This window comes from Pelodiscus sinensis, chromosome 7 (assembly GCF_052426305.1).
Source record: "Pelodiscus sinensis isolate ZL-2025 chromosome 7, ASM5242630v1, whole genome shotgun sequence".
NCBI lineage: Eukaryota > Metazoa > Chordata > Testudines > Trionychidae > Pelodiscus > Pelodiscus sinensis.
This window is the reverse complement of record NC_143058.1, coordinates 70,192,298-70,216,875: the sequence shown is the minus strand read 5'-3', so window position 1 is coordinate 70,216,875 and position 24,578 is coordinate 70,192,298. Positions and strand designations below refer to the sequence as shown.

At 42.4% G+C, this 24,578-nt stretch overlaps 1 long non-coding RNA gene across 1 annotated transcript in view; it reads left to right on the top strand.

Annotated features, from left to right (window-relative positions):
- Positions 1–19,264: 19,264 nt before the first annotated feature.
- Positions 19,265–24,578, top strand: part of LOC142830317 (uncharacterized) — a 182,495-nt gene continuing 177,181 nt past the window's right edge. Inside the window, exon 1 of the long non-coding RNA XR_012905485.2 lies at positions 19,265–19,348. This is a non-coding gene — a long non-coding RNA (uncharacterized LOC142830317). The remainder of the gene's footprint in view (positions 19,349–24,578) is intronic.

The window sequence follows — 24,578 nt, the reverse complement described above, 5'->3', positions numbered from 1 at the left end:
TATGGGCTGTGTCTAGACTGGCATGATTTTCCGCAAATGCTTTTAACGCATTTGCGGAAAAGAGCGTCTAGATTGGCATGGACGCTTTTCCGCAAAAGCACTTTTTGCGGAAAAGCGTCCATGCCAATCTAGACACGGTTTTGTGCAAGAAAGCCCCAATCACCATTTTCGCCATTAGGGCTTTTTGCACAAAACAGTTTTTAGCTCTCTACACTGGCCCTCTTGCTCAAAAACATTTCCAGAAAAGGTCTTTTGCCCAAAAGGGAACATCAAAGCATTTGCGCAAGAAGCACTGATTTCGGACGGTAGAACGTCAGTGCTTTTGTGCAAAATCAAGCGGCCAGTGTAGACAGCTGGCTAGTTTTTGCGCAAAAGCAGCTGCTTTTGTGGAAAAACTTGCCAGTCTAAACACACCCATGGATTTCTCATTCCATTGAATGTCATGTCCCAGATTATGCCAAAGCACAAACCAAATGGGCAAAAATGTCATCCGTTCTCTTGTTACAATATTTGTGCTCATTTGTAAGCATCTTTTCTTCTTCTCTTTGTCATTTATAGTCCCCAGAGTTAAAAGGGAAATTGGAAAGCATCTGGTTGCTGACTTTGAGTCATCCCTCCAACTATCTCAACAGGTCTCTACATGGGGTGGTGAGAATAGCCCTGAAAAACCTCCATGCCCCCTGTTCCAGTTCTCTGACTGCTAACAGAAGTATTGACAAGGACTGGGGTGTTCCTTATGTGATACTAATGGAAATGAGAGTGTAAACCACACAGCTTCTGGGTGTGGTGTACTGTCCCATCTGAGACCACCTACAGAGAGAAAAATGAGTTTGATCTACAGCCTTACCTAATAGCCAGTTGACTTTTAGCTCATGCTGTAGAGCAGGGGTGGGAAACCTCAGGCTCGGGGGCCAGATTCAGCCCCCGACATGCCTGGATCTGGCCCCTGAGAGTCAGGGCTCCCCCCCAGCATTGGGGAGCCCACGCTAGCATTTCAGCCCCCTGCTACCCCATCATGGGGCTGAAGCACACAAAATCTACTAGCTGAGGCCCCACTGGACTCTAGTATGTGAGGGGAATGTGCAGAGTCTTTCTGCTTCTCATCAGGGGCCACGTCAGTGAATTGGGTTTTTTTGTTTGTTTGTTTTTTGCCTCTCACTTGCATGGAGCCCCCCAACTGATTTTTCTTTCGGTCAGTGGCACCCCACCCATAAAAGGATCTCCATTCTTGCTGTAGAAACTTATGCACTAAGTTCCGGAGTCTCAGGTTTGGTTCCCCCTATCCACACTACAAGAGCACTCAATTTACTTGAGATCTATGAAATGGCCATCTGACTAGATCAGCTTTCTGCCACCTAGCCATCTGACCTAGGTTTGAATTGCTTGAACAAGATATCAAAGGTTCTATTTGCCCTCATCTAGCCTCTGAGCCATCAGTACCTCCAGAGAAAATGTTTCTCTGGGGGGTGAAATCCTGCCCCCTTTGAAACCAAAGGCTATAAGGAGAACAAGAGTTCAAGCAAGCATTTGCACAAATATACGAGTCTGATGCGGAACATGGTGGGAAGGATTAAGTGCATGAGGAAGTCACACCCTAGAATACTATATCTGGACAATATACTATATCTGGACAAACCTATTTGTTCTTTTTCACTTTAATAGTATTTAATAGCATTCAAGTGTCTTTTTATTTGTGTGTGGTTTGATGTTTATAGGCCTGCAAAAAGTCACTCATGAAAATAAAAAGTGATGATGCTTCTCATAAGGCTATTGTGCCAGATAAAAATATTATAATAAATACAGCATGATTTCAGACATGGGCTCCCATCATGGGCAGAGAAAATGATGAGAGAAGCCATGAGAACCACTTGAAAAGTAATTTTGTGTGTGTCTGTATGCAGTTTTCTCCTTTATCCTCCAAGTGTTGCAAAGGCAACCGGATATTGTGTACTTTCTCCTGTATTTGCTTTGCAGAATTGAAAGAGTGTACATGTTAAGTATTCACATAAGCAATTAACACCTGAAGTTTATCACTACCCAAATTATTGGCAGATGGATTAGCACCTCTTTAATTAAACCTCTAAACCAGAAGCATAAGCAATTAAAAAAAAACACAAACAACCCATTCTTGAAAAGTTTTTAAAATGTGGCTGCATTAACATGTTTACAGCAATTCCAGGGCCCAGCGCAGGAAAGTCAATGTGGCCTCCCCTTGCAGCACAAGCTGTGGATGCAACCTGCCTGACATTTGAGTGCTATCCCTGAGTTGGTTGACGCCAAGTGAGCTCGGAGTACAGTCAGACCCTGCACATGCCTACCTAATAGGGTTGCCACTTGGCTAATCATGCAAGCCCAAAAACTCTTTCCTGGACCCCCACCCTGCCCATTCCCTGAGACCATGCCCCATCCTACTTTTTCTGAGGACCCACCCCTGCTCACTCCATCCCCTCTCCGAGATGCAGCCAGAAAAATCAAGAGAGGGAAGTTTCATTGAAAAAAGTAGTGAAGCTTAAACTGGTTCTTATCCTTCCTCCTGAACAAGTTTACTGAGCTTCACTTAAATGCACCCAAGATAATGATATCCCCTCAGACCAGTTGTGTCCTACTGCCTCCAGCTTGCACCCTTATCCATTGGTCTGTATTCAGACAGCTGAGGTGCTCCAATCATGTGGAAAGTAATATCTAAAATAGCTCTCAGAACACTAGGGCTATCTTGGCTCACTAATGAATCATTTTTCCTCTTACCTGCAATATTCCTTTATTGCAGGAGTGTTGTCTGGTTTAAAGAAATAAGATATAAATAAAAGCAACACAGAACATCATAACGCCAGAACAACAGCAGCAAAATAAATGACATATAATTTTCACGGACTCATTTGTTGAGGCATTATATTTGGGATGGTATGTCCCGTATAGTTTTTTCCATGCATTTCCCCCTCTTTGTTCTCTTTAAGCAAATGAGTCTGGCCCTGAAGATAAGGAACAGAGATTGTCCTGACAAAACTTTCATGACATCTCTGTTCCACTCTTTTACCAGGGAGACTTCCAGATTCTGACTGTTCTCATTATCCACTATAAGACAACTGAGGGCCATCAACAGTGCTGGATGCAAACCTGAAATTTGTCATTTAAACAACACCAGGAGCTCATTTAACCTTTTCTAATGGTTCTTCTCTTGCCCAAGTGAACTCATGACTGAATTAGCAAAAGCTAATTAGGAGAATAAGAATTTAAGAATGTGTTGGAGACTGTGCTAAGCATGGAGGCACTGAGCCTCTTAGCTGATTCTTGCCTTTACCCATTTAGAATGATTTCCCACCCTTGCAAATGAAAAGGGTAGAGACTCAAGGAAAGGAAAGGGAGGAGGAAAATGAAAGTAGTAGCTCTGTGGGGTGATTTGAGCCTATTCTGGAAGTTTCATATCAGACTTCTTTCTCTGCCAACAAAACCATTTAAACCTGTGATTAAAGCACCTTGAAGCTATGTCTACACTGCAGGCTTTTTTGTGCGTGGGCTTCTTGTGCAAGAGTTATTCCTCTCCCCACGAGGAATAAGCCCTCTTGCGCAAGAGCTCTTCCACAAGAAGGCAATGTAGACAGGCAACAGGGGTTTTCTTGCGCAAGAAAGCCCCTATGGCTAAAATGGCTATCAAAGCTTTCTTGCACAAGAGAGCATCCACGCTGCCATGGATGCTCTTGCACAAAAGCACATCTCTTTCACAAAAGCACATGGTAGTGTGGATGCACTCTTCTGGAAGACCTTTTGCACAAGAACTCAGTTCTTGCACAAGAAGCCTGCAGTGTAAACATAGCTACAGTGTATGCCTGTTGTAGTATGATTCAAATTCTTTTGCTATTAAATAACAAAGCAACAAAGATCCAATAAACCTTGTTAGATTAATTCCTTAAATGTTATTTTAAGGAGAGCTGTTCTACGAATACGCATCAGAACATAATTCTACTATTCTTGTTCTTGCTACACTGGGAGCTTGTATGCCATGCACCAAGATTCAAAGCTACCCACACAGTTCCATGCTTCCACACTCTATATATTCATAAATTCACGTTTCTCTTTTGATGTCTACATATTTTTATACACGAAGAGAAAAATAAAGATAACTATTTAGACACATTCAGAGAACTAGTTAGTCACCACATATTCCTCCAGGGCCTTACAGATAAGTAGACCGTATGAAGTGGCTGATAGCTGACCAAATCAGCACAAGGTGATAAAGATTTTTTTTCCAAGTGAATGAACAATGACAGTCGATTTTAAATTTGCTGGGATACTGCTAACATAGAATGAAGAATGAACATCCTTGATAAAAAGAAGTCAAAGTGAAAATGAAATCTAACAAGAGCATACTCAGATTAGGGTCACAGAAGCTAGTGCCTGTCTCCAAGTCAGAAATGTTCTACAAATCCTCATTTCCAGTATTGAGTCATATTCTGATCAACCGTTGATAGAAGAGTTGACAGGTTTGAGAAATGGTCTGGAAGGAAACACGGAGATCAGAAGAAATTATTTTAAAGCAGGGAAATCTTGAGCAAAATTCAGTGCTGTTAATATTAAAAAACCTGCACTACTTCGCAGATGGTTAATAGCAGAAAAAGGCAGGTCAGAACATCATAGTAATTACTCAAACTTAGAACACTATTTCCCACAGGAAAAACAACACAGGATTTAAATAAGTAACAAAGAAGGTCTAAATCTACTACCTTAAACTTTTCCAATTTTATTCAGGTTTCCAAGGGCTATAGACATGGGATATACACTATGCATAAAACCAACTCCTCAATTATACATCCACTTAAATTGATTCATTCAGATGACTAGCACTGTGAGCCAAATTGGTGTCTGCTAAATATCTGGTTAAGTCAAATACACTCTTATACCAGTGTAAATCCAGAATACAGTTAGGCTACGTCTAGACTAGCATGATTTTCCGCAAATGCTTTTAACCGGAAAAGTTTTTCCGTTAAAAGTATTTGTGGAAAAGAGCGTCTAGATTGGCACGGACGCTTTTCCGCAAAAGCACTTTTTGTGGAAAAGCGTCAATGCCAATAAAGACGTGGTTTTGCACAAGAAAGCCCCGATCGCCATTTTCGCCAACAGAGCTTTTTTGCGCAAAACAGTTTTTAGCTGTCTACACTGGCCCTCTTGCGCAAAAACATTTCCGGAAAAGGGCTTTTGTCCGAACGGGAACGTCAAAGCATTTGCACAAGAAGCACTGATTTTGGACAGTAGAACATCAGTGCTTTTGCGCAAAATCAAGCAGCCAGTGTAGACAGCTGGCAAGTTTTTGCGCAAAAGCCTTACTGATTTTAGTGACTTACAAGGGATGACAGACCGGGCTCACACACATTTTCCTGGTAGCATAATTCAATTAAAATGGGCTCTTCATATTTTCTGATGTGGAAGTTCAAATCAATAGAAAATTCCTGTTAGGCTAACACTAAACTGTTTGACTACTTGCCGTCCTCTGATGAACAGTTAGAAGGCAACGTTTCCAGGTGTGACTTTGCAGACTCCATTGGAGCTACACCTTCTCACATCAATCTAGGCAATAATCCTTTAATTAATAATATTACAATTTGTGTGGCTGAGGCTACTATGTATCTTCTGTTCTACCATTTTAGTAAGTTAACATACTCTAGTCCGAATACTTAATTCCTACTTTGGAATCTAAATTCTACCACTAAAATAAGATTTGTTCCTCTATAACCACCTATATCCAACATACATAAGGTGAAAAGTGCACTTAACTGAGTCAATATCAGCACTAGAACTCAAGATGATGAAGTGGTGCAATGCAGTGTTTGAATGACTGTGATCAATATGATCTTAAACCTCATCTAATAATACAACAAAGCAGGTTACAATGTTCTTCCATTTCCGTGATTCCATTATTTTTGCAGTATTAATGAATGGTTTCCTCTACATATCTCGTTGCAAATATATGACTCTTAAATACTTTGCTGGCAATTTATAAGACACTAAACTATTATTAGAGGTTCGCAAGCTTTTACAATGAATTTTATCCTCTCAGTTTGTCTCCATTTATTTCTCTTCCTTTAAAGACTCTTCCAAATGAAGGGAAAGGACGACCTTTGAAACTCCTTCATACTAGCCCTTGGACAGTAGAAATACAGTTCCAATGCAGTACCCTAATTAAAGATGCAAGACAAAGCCTCTAAAACGTTTTCATAGTTCCTGCTCCTCTCCACCGCACAATGCAATGTTGTGAATTCTAGAACATTGGTTCTCAAAGTGCGGTTTGCAGATCACTAGTGGTCTGCAGCTGCCTCCCAGGCGGCCCGAGCTCAGCCCCCCTCCCCCATCCCCACTACACAATGTGGGATGCGGTGGGCTCTCACGGGGACTTGGCTGCCCACCCCACCTTGTTCTTTGTGCTCAGAGTCTACGAGTCACCATGTCGCTGGGAGTCGGCCCAGAGGTGGGGTTCTCGAGCAAGGAGCTGCTGATCCCATGATTCCCCCGGCACTGCACCTGCCGTGATGGGGAGCTGCCTGACCTGTGTGCACAGCTGCAGGGAGCACCCTATTGTGATCTGGCCATCGGGGACTCCTATGGCTGGCTGCCCATTCATTGGGCAGTGTGCTTTGGCAAGGTGCAGCTGGGAAGGGGGCACTGCCCTGCAGGACCCTTGTACTTACATGGAACCACCTTGCTGTGCATGAGGGTGAGGGGGAGAAGTGGGAACCACCACCCAGTTTGCTGGGGACTCTAGCTACCGTCCATAGAGCCTGGAGAAAGCCAGGACCCGAGCTGTGGGGGTGTGTCCATGGAGGAACATGGGACATGGATTGCTGTCATGGGGACTTGTCCACATCCCCCTGACAGAGCCAGCAGCTGCCTCAGCATCCCGCCATTGTCTTCTCCCCCATGCAGCAGGGAATCCGTACAACCGTGAGACTGGAGCACCAGCTCCGACTTCCAGCTCAGGGGATGCGCAGGTGGGGAGGAGGTGAAGAAAGCCCCAACCTTCCCTGCCAGACCCAGCTCTCAGAGAGAGTCAGAGTGTTCTGGGAAGGTTGGGGATTTCTTCACCTCTCCCCCGCCCCCACTGGAGCTAATGTTCCAGCCTCATGGCTGTGTGGGCTCCCTGCTGCATGGGGGAGGAGGGGAACTGGGTTCTTTCCCCTGCCCCCACTAGGGGAGTGGCAGCATAATAATGCACTGTCTGGAGGCTTTCCCCACTGCAGTGGTGTGCAAAGCCAGATAAGCATCCCCCCTCATGCCCAGTCCTCCACCCTCCAATCCCCCTCACTCATTCTCCTCCCCCCCATAAAGACACCACACCCCCAGTTTTTTCCTACATCCTCCCTTTCTCCTTCATCCTCCTTCCTTCACTCTCACACTCTTCACTCTCCCCCCTGGCCTAGACACCTACCCCTACCCTGCTCCTTCAACCTCCCTCCTGCACCCTCCCTTGCTCTTGCTCCCTCCCTCCAAGCCAGTCTATTCCCAGCCTCCATCTGCACCCTACCTCCCACCAGACCTCATACCCTCACCCCCTCTCGTACCCTACCTCCCATCCCTATCCAACTCACTGGCAACCCTTCCTTCTTGTTGCCACCCCAAATTCTAAGGGGGTCCACAAAATCCATTAACTCCAGAACCCTAGAAAAGTAAATCTGGCCTATGGGAAGCCACGACGTTCTCCCTGTCCCTTCCCCTTGTCTTTGGGGCTGGAGCACTAGAGGACTGAGGGGTCTCAGTTGGGAGTCACATCAGTGAGGGCTGGGGGGTTTTGATGTTTTTTTGCTTCTCACTTGTGTGGTCCCCAACTGATTTTTCTGTGGGACAGTGGCCCCAGACCAAAAAAAGTTCCCCACCCCTGCCATAAATACAGAAACCTAGCAACCTTTTGTGTTGGGCATAAATTAATATTTTATTATATTTTAAATGAAGTTTGATAAATGAACATGAGAAAGTTAAAAAGCTTAATCTGTTTCATAATTTAAATCAAACCGTTCTCCCCAGCTGCAGCACTACCAGAATGGCTCAGGCGTAATTATGTAATTAATGATGAGTTTCCTTTAGCAACTGGTGGTCCACAGAAAGCTTTGCATTGAGCCAGGTGGTCTATGGGCCAAAACATTTGAGAACCTTTGTTCTAGAACAATGTGCTGACTGGAATGATTTCATCCACCTCAGCAGTTATAGGAATTAAACTTGTATGCACTCAGTATTATCCATTAATTTGTTACTAGTTCATAACTTGCACATTTAAATTAATAATTTCTATTCATTATACTTCACTCTTGCTCATATTATGATAATTCATTAATAGACAGTTACAAATATACATTGTTCCGAAATTTGAAGAAAAGTGTTAATCTGGCCGGGATTAAGGACCAGTATTAAAATGAATGAAATAATGGCATCTCAATCTGCATATGCAAATGTGGATAAATTGTCTGCCCAACAATAGCATAAACAAAAGATTACTATAATAAATTGTGTTACCTGAATTAATGACTGGCTAACCCCACTTGATGACGTCACAGGAAATCCCAGTGCACTATTACTTAAATGCATCATTCAAACCCATGAACTCTTTTAATTATTACAGTCTATCTTAATGAGAACACAGAAGTGTGAAGTTTTCTGGGTCACAGTACAAGTCTTCAAAGGGAAAACTTCATTCTTTATTCAGAGTACTAGCACATTTACCTGGTGTTGCTCAGGTCCTTAAGGAGGGGCTCAGGGCAGGGGCCTGGGAGTGTGGGGGGTACAGGAATCAGGTTTGGGGATTGAGGGGGGCTCTGGACACAGGACTCTGTGTGTGTGTTTGTAGGAGTGGTGTGGCGAAGGTGGGGGAGCAAAGACACCACACCCCTCACCCCCAAGCTTCGGACCAGTCTGCTTGCTCTTCCCCTTCCTGTCAGGGAATGAGAGCATAGCGCACAGTTTGTCTGTCCTCTGTGCTCCCCAGCCAGAGGAAGGAATGCAGCAAACTGTGCACTTCCCCCTTGCTCCCTGATGAAGGGGAACAGGCAGCAATATTCCCATATGAATCTGGGAGGGGGAGAAGCGTCAGTCCTCCTACCCCCTGCCTTCCCTAAATGTCACCTGAGGGGTGGGAGGCTCGGAGCTAGGGCAGTACCAGAGGACAGGCCTGCCCCCAACCCAGCCCTTTTCGCCTGCCTGGTGATTCTGTCTCTTTTTTGTAGGGTTTTCTGAGAAGCAATCCCATACTAGGCACATCCCATTTTTCTGCCACAACCAAACCCTGATCTTGCTTTAAGTAATGATAAGAGGAAGCCCTAGACCAAATTTGGTGGTCCTCATTCATACCATTTAAGAGGAGTTCTTGAACAAACAGACAAACCAAGAGACAAACTCTCTCAAACATATAATAGATTACCCTTAATATATTCTGTACTGTCTACAAATCCAAACAGGCTGCTGCAGTTAAAATCATACTGAAGGCTATTAATAGTTGTTCTCATTTCCCCACTCCATGGCTGTATCTATGCCACATAGAAAAGTCAAGAAAAGATTTGAGTATCCTTTTCCGCTTTTCTTCCAAAAGAGGTTTTTCCAACATTTGGCCCATCTACATAGGGGCCAAATGTCGGGAAGAAAACCTCTTTTGGAACATCCCTTCTACCTCATAAAAAATGCGTCTGGTATCCTGGAAAAGCTCTGTCGTCTAGAAATACCCCATTATAGGGGTCAAGATTTATGTTTTTTATGATAACACATGAGAGAATCAGAACTGAAATAGGCACAGCAAAAAATTTCATAGAGTCTACTTTTACATTTTTTATTTAGAGGCATCTCTTTCTTTATGATGCAGTCGTGAAGACCATATTCTTAGGACAAGGGATATTTCTTCCAGCATTTTTATGCTATTCATTGGGAATCCTATCTCATCGAGATAATGCTGTGATAAAACTAACAATTATACTTAGTTGTTATAAGTCCTTTTCATTCCTAGATCTCAAAGCACAAAAGAAGGTATTATTATCACCAAAGTATTTTCTAAAAGAGGTATTATGATTCATGTTTTAAGAAGTCTATACATGTTCTTTTATTTCTATCCCTAAATCAGAATTAATTACATGCATACATTTGTGAGTGTGCTTAGCATGCCTCAGAAACCAACTGCATGCATTCAAGTCAGGTACCTGAGCATGGATTAAATCAGTTAAGTAGCTAACTGCTTGTATACATATACATATATCCGACCAGCATATAGACATCTTGTATTTGTGTCCCTAAATTAAACTGGTACAAATATGCTCATTGTCCAGACTCTCCTCAGATTAGTTTATTTCAAATCCCATAAGGTAGACTGAGCCCACCACAACAAAAGGTCCATCCCTGAAATTGGGGGTAGGGAGCAGAGACAGGTATCAACTAAACACAGGGAATAACCAATGAGAAAACAGAAACAGGAGTGAGGTCACAGTCATAAAACAAGAAAAGTGGATGGGAATCGAGCAGAGAGTCGTGGGAGTCAGTGGACACTGCTGGGAGGAATTCTGCCCAAAGTTGTGAAATGACCACAACATGGAATTAGCCCTCCCTGTCACATAGGACCTGTCCATCAAGCCTCCTCTTCCTCCTGGACTGTTAGATGAACATTTTGGCCAGTGCTCGGGGGAGATTGAAGAGGCAGTCTCACAACTTCGTTCTGCCATGGACAGGGTGTATATATAGCTCTACAGCAAAATGTAGTCAAAACCTCAGCAGTAGGTTCTGAGGAACTGGAAAAGGGGCTTCAACCTGACATATCAGAGATATCCTAGTGTCACAGAACAGATAGTTGTCCAGGGATGACATGAACTTGACCAAGAACATCCCATGTTCACAGCTCCATGGAAAAGTCACTCTGGGTATGTCTACACTACCCCGCTAGTTCGAACTAGCGGGGTAATGTATGCATACCGCACTTGCTAATGAAGCCCGGGATTTGAATTTCCCGGGCTTCATTAGCATAAGCGGGGAGCCGCCATTTTTAAATCCCCGCTGCTTCGAACCCCGTGCAGCGCGGCTTCATGGGGCTCGAACTAGGTAGTTTGGACTAGGTTCCTATTCCGAACTACCGTTACTCCTCATGAAACGTGGTGTACCGGTAGTTCGGAATATGCACCCTAGTCCGAACTACCTAGTTCGAGCCCCGTGTAGCCGCGCTGCACGGGGTTCGAAGCAGCGGGGATTTAAAAATGGCGGCTTCCCGCTTATGCTAATGAAGCCCGGGAAATTCAAATCCCGGGCTTCATTAGCAAGTGCGGTATGCATACATTACCCTCCTAGTTCGAACTAGGAGGGTAGTGTAGACATACCCTAACTGATGTCCCAAGGGCCACAGCTTGAATGAATAGGACCTTTGTCACATCCAAAGACAACCAAATTTTCATGGGATGTTTGCAAAATAGACCTAAAGCCTTGAGGGTTTTTTATATAACTGCTTTTAGAGAATGCAAAGTGGCCATCTAAATGTAGAAGTGCTTCAGTTCTAAATTATTTCACATTAACTGTAACAAAACAAATTCTATTGCATAAACAATGGGAATCCACATTTTATCCCTGAAGTAAAGTAGGTTTGAACCAATTAACTAATTTCTGCAAAGGCCTACCATTATTTTATTAGTGCTTTCCAAAACGGTTTCTGGAAAGCACTGCTTATTCTCTGTTTGCTATAGTTATCAGACTGTGCTGTCTGTACCTGCAGTTGAGGTCTCTGCTGTCCCTTATCACGGTAACGGTGACATAAATACCTTTGATGAAACGAAACGGTGAAGTGCTGCAAATGAGGTAAGCTCTTTTACCACACTGTAACACCCTGCTTCATACTGGAGATCGTATTTGCTGGCCTTCATTGACAGATGATAACACATTTTGTGTGTGTGGCAGCCAAAGATAGCCGCTTAGAGCTTCTAAATAATTAAGTATTGATTAATCATCCCAGAAATATATGGAGCATTTCTCAAGCTATTGCCCATTCTTAAAGGTCTTATTATTTCTGCCACAACAAGCAGGGAAAGTGCAGACCGTCTGTAACTTGTTGGAGTTTAAAAAATTACAGGCCTGCACTGCAATCTCCAGAGAGAACAGCACAGATGAGCGACTGCCATTGAAGAAACGTATGTGCCTTTTCGCCTTGCTGGGCTTGTTGTCCCCATTGTCAGCTGCCTGTCAGTACGAATGGGTTTCAACTGCCCATGTGTCATAAGTCACAAAGCAGTTAGTGATGGGTGAAACTCAAAATGTGGAGAGGGTTTGTTCGTTCCAAACTAATCTAATTATTGTAGCAAGGACTCACAGCAAACTCACAGTTTGTTCTCTTCAGGACATGAGGAATATAATCTGCCAGTGGTCTCAGCTGCTTTAAGTCCTTTTCTTTTCCTCCAGCTACCAGCCTTTGGCTTCTTTGTTCTCTCACTAGGAAATTATTCAGCAAATCTCCTTCTCTGATGAAGGAGATTTCTGTGAGCCTGGATGCAGCTCACCAATCTGTGTTGTTCCCACTTTTTTCAGCTCCGTAGCCTGACTGGCTGTTTTCTTCCTTCTGTTGTGATAAGCACTGGTCCATCTTCTCTCAGGCTATGTCTAGACTGCAGAGTTTTTCTGGGATACCAGAAAAGCTCTGCGTGTCCAGGGAGTGCATCTGCTTTTTCAGAAGTTTTCAAAAAAGCGGGCACGTTCTTTCGGCATTCCTGTATTCCTCTCGGTGAGCGAAATAAGGGATGTCCTGAAAGAGGAGGTTTTTCTGAAATTTGGAAAAGCCTCTTCCAAAAAAATAATGCAGAAAAAGATACACAAATTGCAGTTCGCAATTTGTGTATCTTTTTCAGATAAAACTCTGCAGTCTAGAAGTAGCCTCACTGTGTGCAAGAGAACTTCTGATTCCATATCTGCAGGGAGACCTGGGATGGACCTCATTATTATTTTGAAATACCCACTACCTCGACTTAGAGCCCCAAGAAGCACTGGGAAGTAATTACTTTGAATGACTCTGGGGAGTAGTTATTTCAAAATAGCAGCAGTGGAGCATCCACGCTACCGCTATTTCAAAATAACTATTACAAAATAAGTGTTATTCCTCATGGAAAGCTTGAGTTATTATTCCAAAATAACCAGACCCTTATTTTGAAATAACAGGCTTGGGAGTGTGGATGCTCTGCTTGTTATTTCAAAATAAGGGGTGTAGACCAGGGTCTAGAGTCTCCTAATGAACCTTTTTGTCCTCCTGCTGTCCAGCACCTGTGCAAGCTCCATGTGCTCTTTTCACAAAGAGACTGTCCAAGGCCAGATGTTATGAGCCCATCATTCTTTGGATATCCTTTTGCAGCCTCTGACTTTAGTTCCATCAGGGCTGGGATGGGGAGAGGAGCCAAAGGGCCTATAGCTGCCATATTAACGTTCTTTCCTTGTCAGACACTTGGGTGAGAATAATCCAAGGGATTACACAGGCAAAATATTAAAGCCAATATTTTCACATGTAATCAAAAGATCAGAGGTCAGTTGTCCTGTTCGTCATTCTGCCACATTCTAGATAGTTCTGTAAAAATCATAGTGACTCTATAAAAATCAAGTGAAAACAGTTAAAGGTTTCAATATTCCAGAGTGCTGTGCATTTTTAAAATGCTGCCACCCTGGGTCCTTCTCACTAGCGGGAGTAGTGACAGACTGAAGCGCAAAACCAAAGTGTATGTTTTCAAGGTGCTAAAATGAATTAACTTAAAACATGGCTAATTAAAAAGAGAACCCTAGACATCCAACAAGTGGAGCAACTTCTGCTAGTTGGAGTACTGGGTTGTTTCCTACATCACTTGCAACAGACACCAAATACCAGTTGTCTGATACTGTTAACATTTGTGAGACATCTTAGCAACCGTGATGGAAGTTTCTGTGTGTGTGCATAAGGCTATGTCTAGACTGCAGGCTTCTTTCGAAAGACGCTCTTTCGAAAGCATGTTTCGAAAGAGCCTCTTTCGAAAGATCGCGTCTAGACTGCAGGCGGATCTTTTGAAAGAGAAATCCGCTTTTTCGAAAGAGAGCACCCAGCGAGTCTGGATGCTCTCTTTCGAAGACGGCCTATTTACATTGAAGAATGCCTTCTTTCGAAAGAGGAACTTTCGAAAGAAGGCGTTCTTCCTCGTAAATTGAGGTTTACCGCCATCGAAAGAAAAGCCGCGTTCTTTCGAAATAATTTCGAAAGAACGCGGCTTGAGTCTGGACACAGGGGAATTTTTTCGGGAAAAGGCTACTTTTCCCGAAAAAACCCCTGAGTCTGGACACGGCCTACCTGTGGGGGGAAAGCCATTATTTCTGTTCATGTTAGTTTGATGATTTTTAAGAGCTCCGTCATTGTGAAGCTAGTTTGTTGTTGTGCAGCTTTGAAGCACAAACTACTTTGGACTAATTATGCAGATGAAGTCTGTTTTCTTTAACTGGAAAAAGGTTTGAGACAAATTCAAGAGGTGCCAACCTTCTTTGTGGCATCATAAACCACTTGATTGTCATCAAAAGACCACAGACATTATGACATGCTCCATATTCTTAGAAGAAAGAAGAAAGGAAAATTCTAATGCAAATGTTTAGGAATATGTTTTATCTTGTCAGACAAATACTTGCACTGAAGCATTGACTGACAGTGCTAGAATATGCCCTTAAGTTCAGAGTCTGACTGCAACTTTATTCAGTTCCTTTGTTTGCTGGTTGCATCTGATCCTTAGATTTCAAATTGTCTATAGGAAGAATTCCAATCTACAGATTCTCCTCAATTCTCAGACTCATTGCCATCGACATACTTTGTACTTGGAAACATTGCTTTCATTTTCCGAGACCTATTCACAATTTGTGCAACTTGGAGGATTTTGATGGATGCAACCAAGGATCCTCAAATAAGAACTCAAACTAGTGATATCACACCTCTTTTGATATTGGTATTGATAGATAGTCTTAAACATGGCAGATAATCTCTCCAGCACTCCACAAGCAAATGTTCCAGTATATGAAGGCCACTTTCTTATGAAAATGAAACAATTCAGTTCAGTCTATCTGATCAGATGACAACTACAGCCTATTCATGTACAGAGAATTTTAAAATCCATGAGCATCCAAGGAAGAAAAATGTTCCTAAGAAAATATGGAGGCCGGTGAACCCAGCTATCAAAATTTGGGAAAAGGAGTATCATCATAAGTAGATCTACTTCAAAGTAATTGATTTTGCAATCTCCAGTATTCAATCAAAAGTTCCCAGAACAGCTCCAAACATAAATGAAAGACAAGTTGAAATGTACTTCCAGCATATGGTTCCAAGTTTAACCACAGCTGACTGCTTTCTCAGATTTATCAGTTGCAAGCCAACTGTTAGCTTTACAGAAAGCTCATGGAAGACAGTTCAGAAATATCTCAATTCACTCAGCCAAACCAAATGTCATCTGTTTGATGAAGCTGATTAAAATTATTTTGGTGACACTGGCAAATGAGTATTGCATAGACTCAGCGCTCCACATCATATTAAAATATGGCATTTACCAACAATGTGGCTTTGAGCCACACTGATGTACCCAAGGACAAAACTGATGACTTAGTGCATGCAGATATAGAAGAATTAACTTCAAGAAAGATTCACAAAGGCTGAATTAGGCACTCACCTTCCAACACAATGAATGGGGAGATATAGGGAAGGTTCCTAAGAACTAGATTCAATCTGCACATTAGGCAGCTTCTTGCCTAAGCTAATTTAAGATAAGTGCCAAGGAAAGGAGGATGTCCTAATCCTGACCCCCTCTCAGGGAGCTGGACTGGAAGGAGGTCACTCTATGGCTATGTCTACACTGGTATGATCTTGCGCAAAAGCAGTTGCTCTTGCGCAAAAACTTGCTGCCTGTCTACACTGGCCGCGTGTTCTTCCACAAGTAAACTGATGTTCTAATGTATGAAATCAGGGCTTCTTGCACCAGAACTCTGATGCTCCCCACAGGAATAAGCCCTTTTGCGCAACTGTTCTTGTGCAAGAGGACAGTGTAGACAGGCAACATTAATTTCTTGCGCAAGAAGCCCCTATGGTTAAAATGGTCATCAGAGCTTTCTTGTGCAAGAAAGCATCTACACTGGCATGGAGGCTTTTGCACAAAAGCACATCTCTTGCGCAAAAGCACATGCCAGTGTAGATGCTCTCTTCTGGAAGAGTTTTTGCACAAGAACTCTTGTGCTAAAGAGTTTTTGTGCAAGATCACGCCAGTGTAGACGTAGCCTATCTGCTTTGGATTTTCAACTATAGACATTTAATAGAGCTGCAGCTTCAGCATGATGTTTAGTCCAGTAGTTAAGGTACACACGTTGGAGTTAAGAGACCTGTTGGAAGAGGGGGGAGAAGGAATTTGACTAGGCATCTACCAGTTTCAGGTGAGTACCTAGTGGGCAATGTCTACACTCGTGGCTTCTTGTGCGAGTAACATGCAAATGAGGCTAAGCATAGACTATCGCTGAGCCTCATTTGCATGCCTATTGAGCCACCATTTTTTTCAGAAGAGGCTCTTGCACAAGGAGTGTCTACACTGCCCCTTCTTGCACAAGAAAAACCCTCTTGCCCAATTCCGTTACACCTATTACTTGAGAGGAAGAACGGCATTGCGCAAGAGGGTTTTTCTTGCCAAGAAGGGGCAGTGTAGACGCTCCTTCTTGCGCAAGAGGCTCTTCTGAAAAAAATGGTGGCTCATTAGGCATGCAAATAAGGCTCATATTACTCGCGCAAGAAGCCACGAGTGTAGACATAGCCTTAGTCTTTCCCCTTGAAACTGTTCTGTTCTGAATACTTACTTAAAAAATCATTGGGCCGGAAAGAGTGAAAGAATGACTCTCTAGCCGATGGCTAGCACCCTTGGGCTACGTCTACACTGGCATGATTTTCTGGAAATGCTTTTAACTGAAAAGTTTTCCATTAAAAGCATTTTCGGAAAAGAGCATCTAGATTGGCACGGACGCTTTTCCGCAAAAGTACTTTTTGTGGAAAAGCGTCCATGGCCAATCTAGACACGCTTTTGCGCAAAAAAGCCCCGATCACCATTTTTGCCATCGGGGCTTTTTTGCACAAAACAGCACTGTGCTGTCTATACTGGCCCTCTTGCGCAAATGATTTGCACAAGAGGGCTTTTGCCCGAACGGGAGCAGCACAGTATTTCCGCAAGAACACTGACGATCTTACCTGAGATTGTCAGTGTTCTTGCGGAAATTCAAGCCGCCAGTGTAGACAGCTGGCAAGTTTTTCCACAAAAGCAGATGATTTTGCGGAAAAACTTGCCAGTCTAGACACAGCCTTGGGGTTAGTGACCTTGCTACAGTGTTTATTTAGTTAGATCAGGGGTGGGCAAAAGGGCTTCCGCAGGCTTGCCAAGCAGGTTGATCTAGTCCGTGGAGGCCTGGCTGCTCCCCTGCCTCCAAGCCAATTAGGGCCTTGGGGCGGAGAAGCACATGACGCTTCCTCCTGCCCTGCCAGGAGCAGGTGGCACTTTGAAGTGCCATGTGCTGCTCGCCAGGTGGGAGAAGATGCCATGGGCTCCCCTGCCCCCAAACCCTGATTGGCCTGGGAGTGGAGGAAGCGCTGAATCTTCCTCCCACCCTGCATTAGATTCTCGTCCACCCCTGAGTTAGATTCTCTGTTCAATCAGAAGAGTAATTACTTGGTGAAAAAAATAAAATTCTGGCCAACCCAAAACTATTGCTTAATTTGCCAGATAGTTTTGGGCTAAGTTTGCAGTGGCAGTGGGTGACATTAATTTGGAGTGATGATGAAGAAGGAGGAGCTATTCCTATAACATTTAGCCAATTATCCTAACATGGGATAGCAAAAACCCAACTTCATGTTTCACTGCTATGACAAAATCCTTTGAACTGGATTTTCCTACATTATAGGCCAAAGCTTCTGCTACAAGCTATAGCAAAGGCTGCTGCAGATTTTTCTAGTAGAAGCTGTTTTACTTTGCATAAATTAGTCATTGGGAAAGGAACATAAAACCTACATTTGATGTCTCCTAGAGGAGTATTCTAACCACCAAACTTCAGTGTCATTCACAGGCTCTCCTATCTGGCCCATGATTATATAATTATATGTATATGCATTGGAACAGCTTAACAAGGAAGATTGATAAATACCTTCCCCATGATATCCAAGGCACTGCCCTGAAATATAGGAAGGCCAAGTTCAAAGCTTTGTTCTACATCAGATAAAGGGGAGAAGTGATTCCTGCTCTTCTCTATCCCAGTTGAATGCCCTAACCAATGAGTTAAACTGCCAGGCTGTGTCTACACTGGACCACTTATTCCGGAAAATCAGCCGCTTTTCCGGAATAAGCTGCGAGCTGTCTACACTGGCCCTTGAATTTCCGGAAAAGCAACGATGCTCTACTGTACAAAATCAGCCGCTATTCCGGAAAAACTATTCTGCTCCCACTCGGGCATAAGTCCTTATTCCAGAACACTGTTCCGGAAAAGGGCCAGTGTAGACAACCCAGTAGTCTTTTCTGGAAAAGCGCGTCTACATTGGCCACAGACGCTTTTCCGGGAAAAGGGCTTTTCTGGAAAAGCAGCCTGCCAATGTAGACACTCCTTTTCCAGAAAAACTGAAAACGGAATAGTATTCCATTTTAAGCAGTTCCGGAAATTCATGCCAGTGTAGACACAGCCCCAGTGAACAACAACAAAAAAAAAATCTGCCAGGCTCTCAATTCTATTCTCTACATCATGTGGCTATTGCGAGAGTCTATTTCTGTATGTAAGATGACTAGGAACTGCCATGATGAGTGCTATTGGAAAAGCTCATAAATAAACCAGCCAAACTGTTTTTGAAGATTTTAAAAGTTAGTTTGGAGATTTTTGAGAAGGGCCTCAGGAATATCAGAATGTATTCAGTCTGCCACTCCTGAAAAAACATTGCCATATTGAAGTCACCTAGTTTCAGGGCACTGTCTGGTACAATTACTAGCTTATTACTGGTCACTTAAGCTGCATTCAAAGGGGTTGTCTGGATTCTGAAGTGGAGGGGTAAAGTATAAGTGGCAAGGGTTCATTTTGGGTGGAAGGAAGCACGTGTAAACTAAAAGGTGGAATTGTTTATGTATTTGAGAGTTATGTGCCAGTGCTATAGCACTATGAAGAGCCTGGGATGGAGTGCTAAAACTCTATGCAGCTGGAGGTTAGTAGGACTTCACTTCATCAGGAAGAGGACCAGCTGGGGGCAATTGTGAGCTATTATAAAGAAGCTGCTTTTGCCATTAGTACTGTTTGCTGGGAGAGAGAGAAAGCATTTCTGTTTCTGAAGGGGCTAGCAAAAGGGCTCAAGGCTGTCAAGATGCAGAATCTGGTGAGTAACTCATCCGGGTGCTTGGTGGGTTAGCCTGCTTTTACAGACAATTGGTTTTGTTTATGTAGAGGGAGACTGAAAGAAAGTTACCTGCTTCTATTTCTTTCCTGCCCCCAACCCTTTATTTTTTGGACTGGGCTTTAGAAAGTCCCTAAGTGTTCCTATTTTTGTGAAACTTTGTAGTCTTCTGGGACTCTTTTTTTTTTTCAGATTATGTATATGCTATAGGGAAACTGAGATATTGACCGCGTTCAATCTGAGGAGGGAAGGTGCCTGTCCAAAGAGCTAATTTCCAAAAGACCTCACATGTGTGTCTAGTATGCTCAAAGGCAATGATTTCACTGACCAACCTGATAACCATGCAGCAGTTTTTCACAAAGGGCTTGTTCCAAAGTCAGGGAAAAGGCACCTCTTATCTCCATCATATTTTGCATCAGGCTCAGATTTCCCTTTGGAGCTAGGATATGGTCAAGAGCACATTTCATGATTGCAGTGTGTTCAATGACCCTGCTGAAATAGATAGTCCCTCCACAAGCATCCTCCTATAGTGTCAATAAGCAGATATGTTTTCCTCCTAATAAGCCAAAGGCTATCCCTAGAACTCAGGGACAACATATGCCATTGTGACCCATTCTAGGAAAGTCTGGGTCCGTAAATCAATGCCTAGCTTGTCAGAATTAGAATGATGTTTCCTAATTTGTGATGGATAAAAAGTATGGTCCGTATTCTTTGCAGAAAATCTAATGATAGATCATTTGCAGGCTATTAGTGTGATTTTGTATCATTCCCATTAACATTTTCAAAAGAACACATCACTACCTCATATGTGGCAATTCTCACAGTAGAATGGAGGGCCTGTGTGTCTGTGTTGCTAGCAGTAACCAGACTGTTGTTGACAAGGGTCTGAAGTTAATATTTCAGAAACTCGATGCGAACAAACCTTATGAGTGATACAGCATATCGAGAACTGCCTTCTTGTAGCCTTGCCTCCCATCAGTAGGTTTCTTGATTCTAAATCACAGGTTGTGTCTCTTAGTTTAACAAAGTGCTATAGAGCACACCAAGAAATAAAGCAGCTTTACCTGCAAAATAGTACAATGTGCATATTTACCCTCTGCTGTCAAAGAGCCAGAAACCTCTTCAGGACTGTCAGAATCGGAGTGGATCATGATTTTGAGTACACCTTAATGCCTTGCGGCATCCAAGGTAGAGAAAATGTCAGGTTGAGACAGTAAGTCAAAGGAGTCTTCTGTCAGACTAGCTGCAGTTCTAGATTTTTATGGCTGAGAGGGAAATGGGTTAAAAAAATAGTTGTGGACCAGATTGTCAGAATGAAGTTTGTGGCAGACGACAATTGAAGCTTGGCTATGCAACGTTCTACAAACGCATTGTGGCTTGCTGTCTATGAAGTTACTGGTAAAATGACAATTAGTGTGAAGAGAAGATCCTAAAGCTATGATTGTTTGCACAATGCTTATAATGGTTGCACAGCCACACCCCAGAAAAGATTTAAGTTTTTTTTCTGGAGGAAAAAAATAGAAATGGTGAAATTGTTTATATATTTTCTGACAATCTACATTTTCTAAATTACTAGCCACATTTTCTAAAAAAATATATAGATCCAGACAGCATAAACACAAGATTTGCACTCAATGTTCTGTTTAGAAGGATCATTGCAATTTGTGCTCATCTTATATAAAGTACAGAGTACCACTGTTTACCTTTATTAATTGGGGCAGAATTGAACTGTTAGAATTTTTTTGAGGAATGATCTTGTAATATTGTATAAATATTGTTGGGGGGAAAAAAATCAGGGCAAAATCTTGACTCCACTGAAGTCAATAGGAGACTTAGTCACTGATTTCAATGCTTCAAGGATTTTACCCTAGGTTAGGTGTTGGATTTTTATCAGCGTGGCAGTGGGAGGAATTTTGAGCAAAACCTTGGATTTGAAACTTCTCATGAGACATTCTTGTAGCAAAAATCTCTTTTTCAATTCAAGTGTTTCCCAGCTTGAGCATACTTGGAAAAGTTTACAGTTGCACAAGGTAGGAGAGAAAGGAAAGGGGAATGAAAAAGGAGAGGTCTGGGAGCTTAACACCAATCCTTGTGTTGCATTCCATGGCAAAATTAGAATAAAAGATGGAAATATATCTGAGATTCTGGAAATTTTGCCTTTTTTGAAAACCAAAACAAACTTCAATTCAGCACAGTATTTTTTTATTCTGAATTTTCTTACTGCAAAACTTCATCAATTCTCCTTGCCATACCTTTTTTTATTAAATACCATTTTTATTGGGAAAATATTTCCAGGAGTTGACATGTTTATTGTAGGTAATATTACATGAGGAGATGTGGAACACGCTGGAGACATTAGGGTTTGTATCCTCAGTAAGTAGAGTGGTCAGGATACAAGAGTGTGTTGTAGAATTTATGAAAATCCATTTGCTCTTCTCTTCTTAGGGAGCCTTGTGTGGGACAGTTTGGGGAGGAAAAGTAGAACTTTCTCGCAATAATAAGGCAAAGAAATCCCACTCCATTCTGGTAGGCTAGATTGCCATGAGACCTAGAAGTTTTAACAACAAAAATTTGTTCTGTGTGTCTAGTCACATTGGTTATTTGTTTTTCATTTAAGTTGTGTAACAGTTCATTCTAATCTGAAAATAGTAAATGTCTCCATAGTACTAGGTCTCTTGGTTATTTTTGTACAGTGGCTTCCATTGATTACGAAACTAGTGCTTCTTTTGAATGAATGGATTTTCCTTGTGCCACTCACCTTTATTGGGCGCTGTTCTATTTCTCTGATTGGCCTCAACATTTTCAATAACTTATATTGATTCCATTCCCAATGTTTCTCGTAAGCTATATTGACCTGCAGTATGGACTATTGGGGGGAGAATAAAAGTACACAACAAACTGCTGCATTAAAAAAACCTACGTGGATGCTGTGGAAATAAAACAAGTTTCAATTTGCATTTAATGTTGTTATGTTTGAAGAGGACTGTTATGGAGAATTAGTAACTTTTTGGTGTCAAGTATCAGAGGGGTCGCCGTGTTAGTCTGAATCTGAAAAAAGCGGCGAGGAGTCCTGTGGCACCTTATAGACTAACCGAAGTGTTGGAGCAAAAGCTTTCGTGGGCAAAGACCCACTTCATCAGATGCATATAGTGGAAATTTCCAGAGGCGGGTATAAATATGCAGGCTAGAGATGACGAGGTGGATCCAATCAGGGAGGATGAGGCCCACTTCTAGTAGCTGATCTGGAGGTGTGACTACCAAGAGAGGAGAAGCTGCTTTTGTAGTTAGCTAGCTATTCACAGTCTTTGTTTAATCCAGAGTTGATTGTGTCAAACTTGAAGATGAACTGTAGCTCAGCAGTTCCTCTTTGAAGTCTGAAGTTTTTTTTTGCTGCAGGATGGCTACCTTTAGATCTGCAATTGTGTCCAGGGAGATTGAAGTGTTCCCCTACAGGTTTTTGTATGTTGCCATTTCTAATATCTGATTTGTGTCCATTTATTCTTTTATGTAGGGACTGTCCAGTTTGACCGATGTATATAGCAGAGGGGACTCGTTGCCGCTTTTTTTAGTAACTCTTTAGTTCACACCTGCTAAGCATGCACATGGCGAGTGAAAGTGTAGACCCACCTTTCATCTCCATTTAATTCTTTTCCAAAGTTTTTCATAGGTTCCCTACAAAATGGTTTTAGACCTTTAGTCCATTAGTTAGGGCTATCGCACTAAAACAATAGCTTAGTTGTTTAGTATTAAAAGTATATTTTACTTGTTGAATGAGTTTTAACTGGTGAAGACTGATGCTGCTACCCTTATAAAAACATAGATTGTTTCCCTTGAACTACTTGCAGTTCTCTTCTTCCCTTACAATAGCAGATTAATTGAAATAGAATTTTCTTATTTCTGACTGAGGTTTACTACCACAGAAGGTGAAATTGTACCTTCACTTAAACACTCTGTACTATTCCATCCAACCCAGTGAAGATAGGTGGGTGCATGGGAGATGGGAGAAGAGAGAAAACACATCAGTGAAAGTTCTAGCTCATGATAGTTCTCGGGTCTCTGCTGTTATAAAAGGAATATCACAATTGATCCCTGGAATAAATTTCCTATGAAGTCTATGGAATATCATTAGAGATTTTTAAGAGTTGGTTAGACAAACATCTGTCAGGAATGGTCTAGATAATATCTAGTCCTGCCATGAGTGCAATGGAATGGATAAGATGGCCTCTCAAGGTCTTTTCCAGCCCCATGACTTTATGATTCTAATGTGTCAGAGGATGGTAATCTGTAAGTACAGCATGAACAGGCAGAAATGGAAAAGTGTTTCAGATAGTGGAAAAATATAAGGCCAAATGCCTATTTTCTCTAAACAGTTTTCACCACGATAAAATTAGGGAAAGAGGAATTGCACTGAAATCATTAAAACTGTTTAAAATTTAGGCTGCTGCAAGTGAGAGCTGAATTAATCTCCTGAGATGTAATAACCAAAAATGTTGAGTCACAAAGGATTAATATTAGAGAGTAGGTGTTGGGGAACAAAGAATTAAGGAAGAGGGGGTTGTAATCTAGAGAATGGGTTTAGATATGCAGGGATGAGAGATCGAAGGAGCAGAAAGAACCAAAGATTTGGATAAGTATTAATGGTTGCAGGATCTGTTAGATAAATTACAAACCTCTTCATCGGCACAGTACCTTTTCTCACTCTTAAAATTAAATGTTCTTTCTGAAGGTTCTCCATTTCTCTCCCCCCCTCCCCCCCCAAAAAAAACCTCTACTCTTGATTTACCGGAATTGACCGGATCCTGAAGTGTGAAAATATTGAGTATTGGGAAGGGCTATCCTATTGGTACTTCAAACTATCTCATGGCTAGATTGTAGCAGAGGTTGCACTAACTTTTCCCTGAGCAAGCTGAATCTGCAATAATTCTGAAGTCTGCAAGTCCTCAGCTAAAGAAATGTAGGCAGGGTGTGTTCTACTGGACTGAGAATGGATGGCGTAAAGACATAGTAGTGGTTGGCTAAGAAATTTCCCCTCTGCTCTTGAAGAAGGGTCAAGAATTTGTGGCAACTAGATGATTTATTAAATGAGGGATGGAGAATTACTAGGGTCTAAGTCCCACTGTTTGCCCTTGCTCCCAAATTTCCATGCATAACCAGGAGATGGGAGAGGGGAGAAGAGAGGGTAGAATAGGGGAGGGGAAAACCTGGAAGGGGG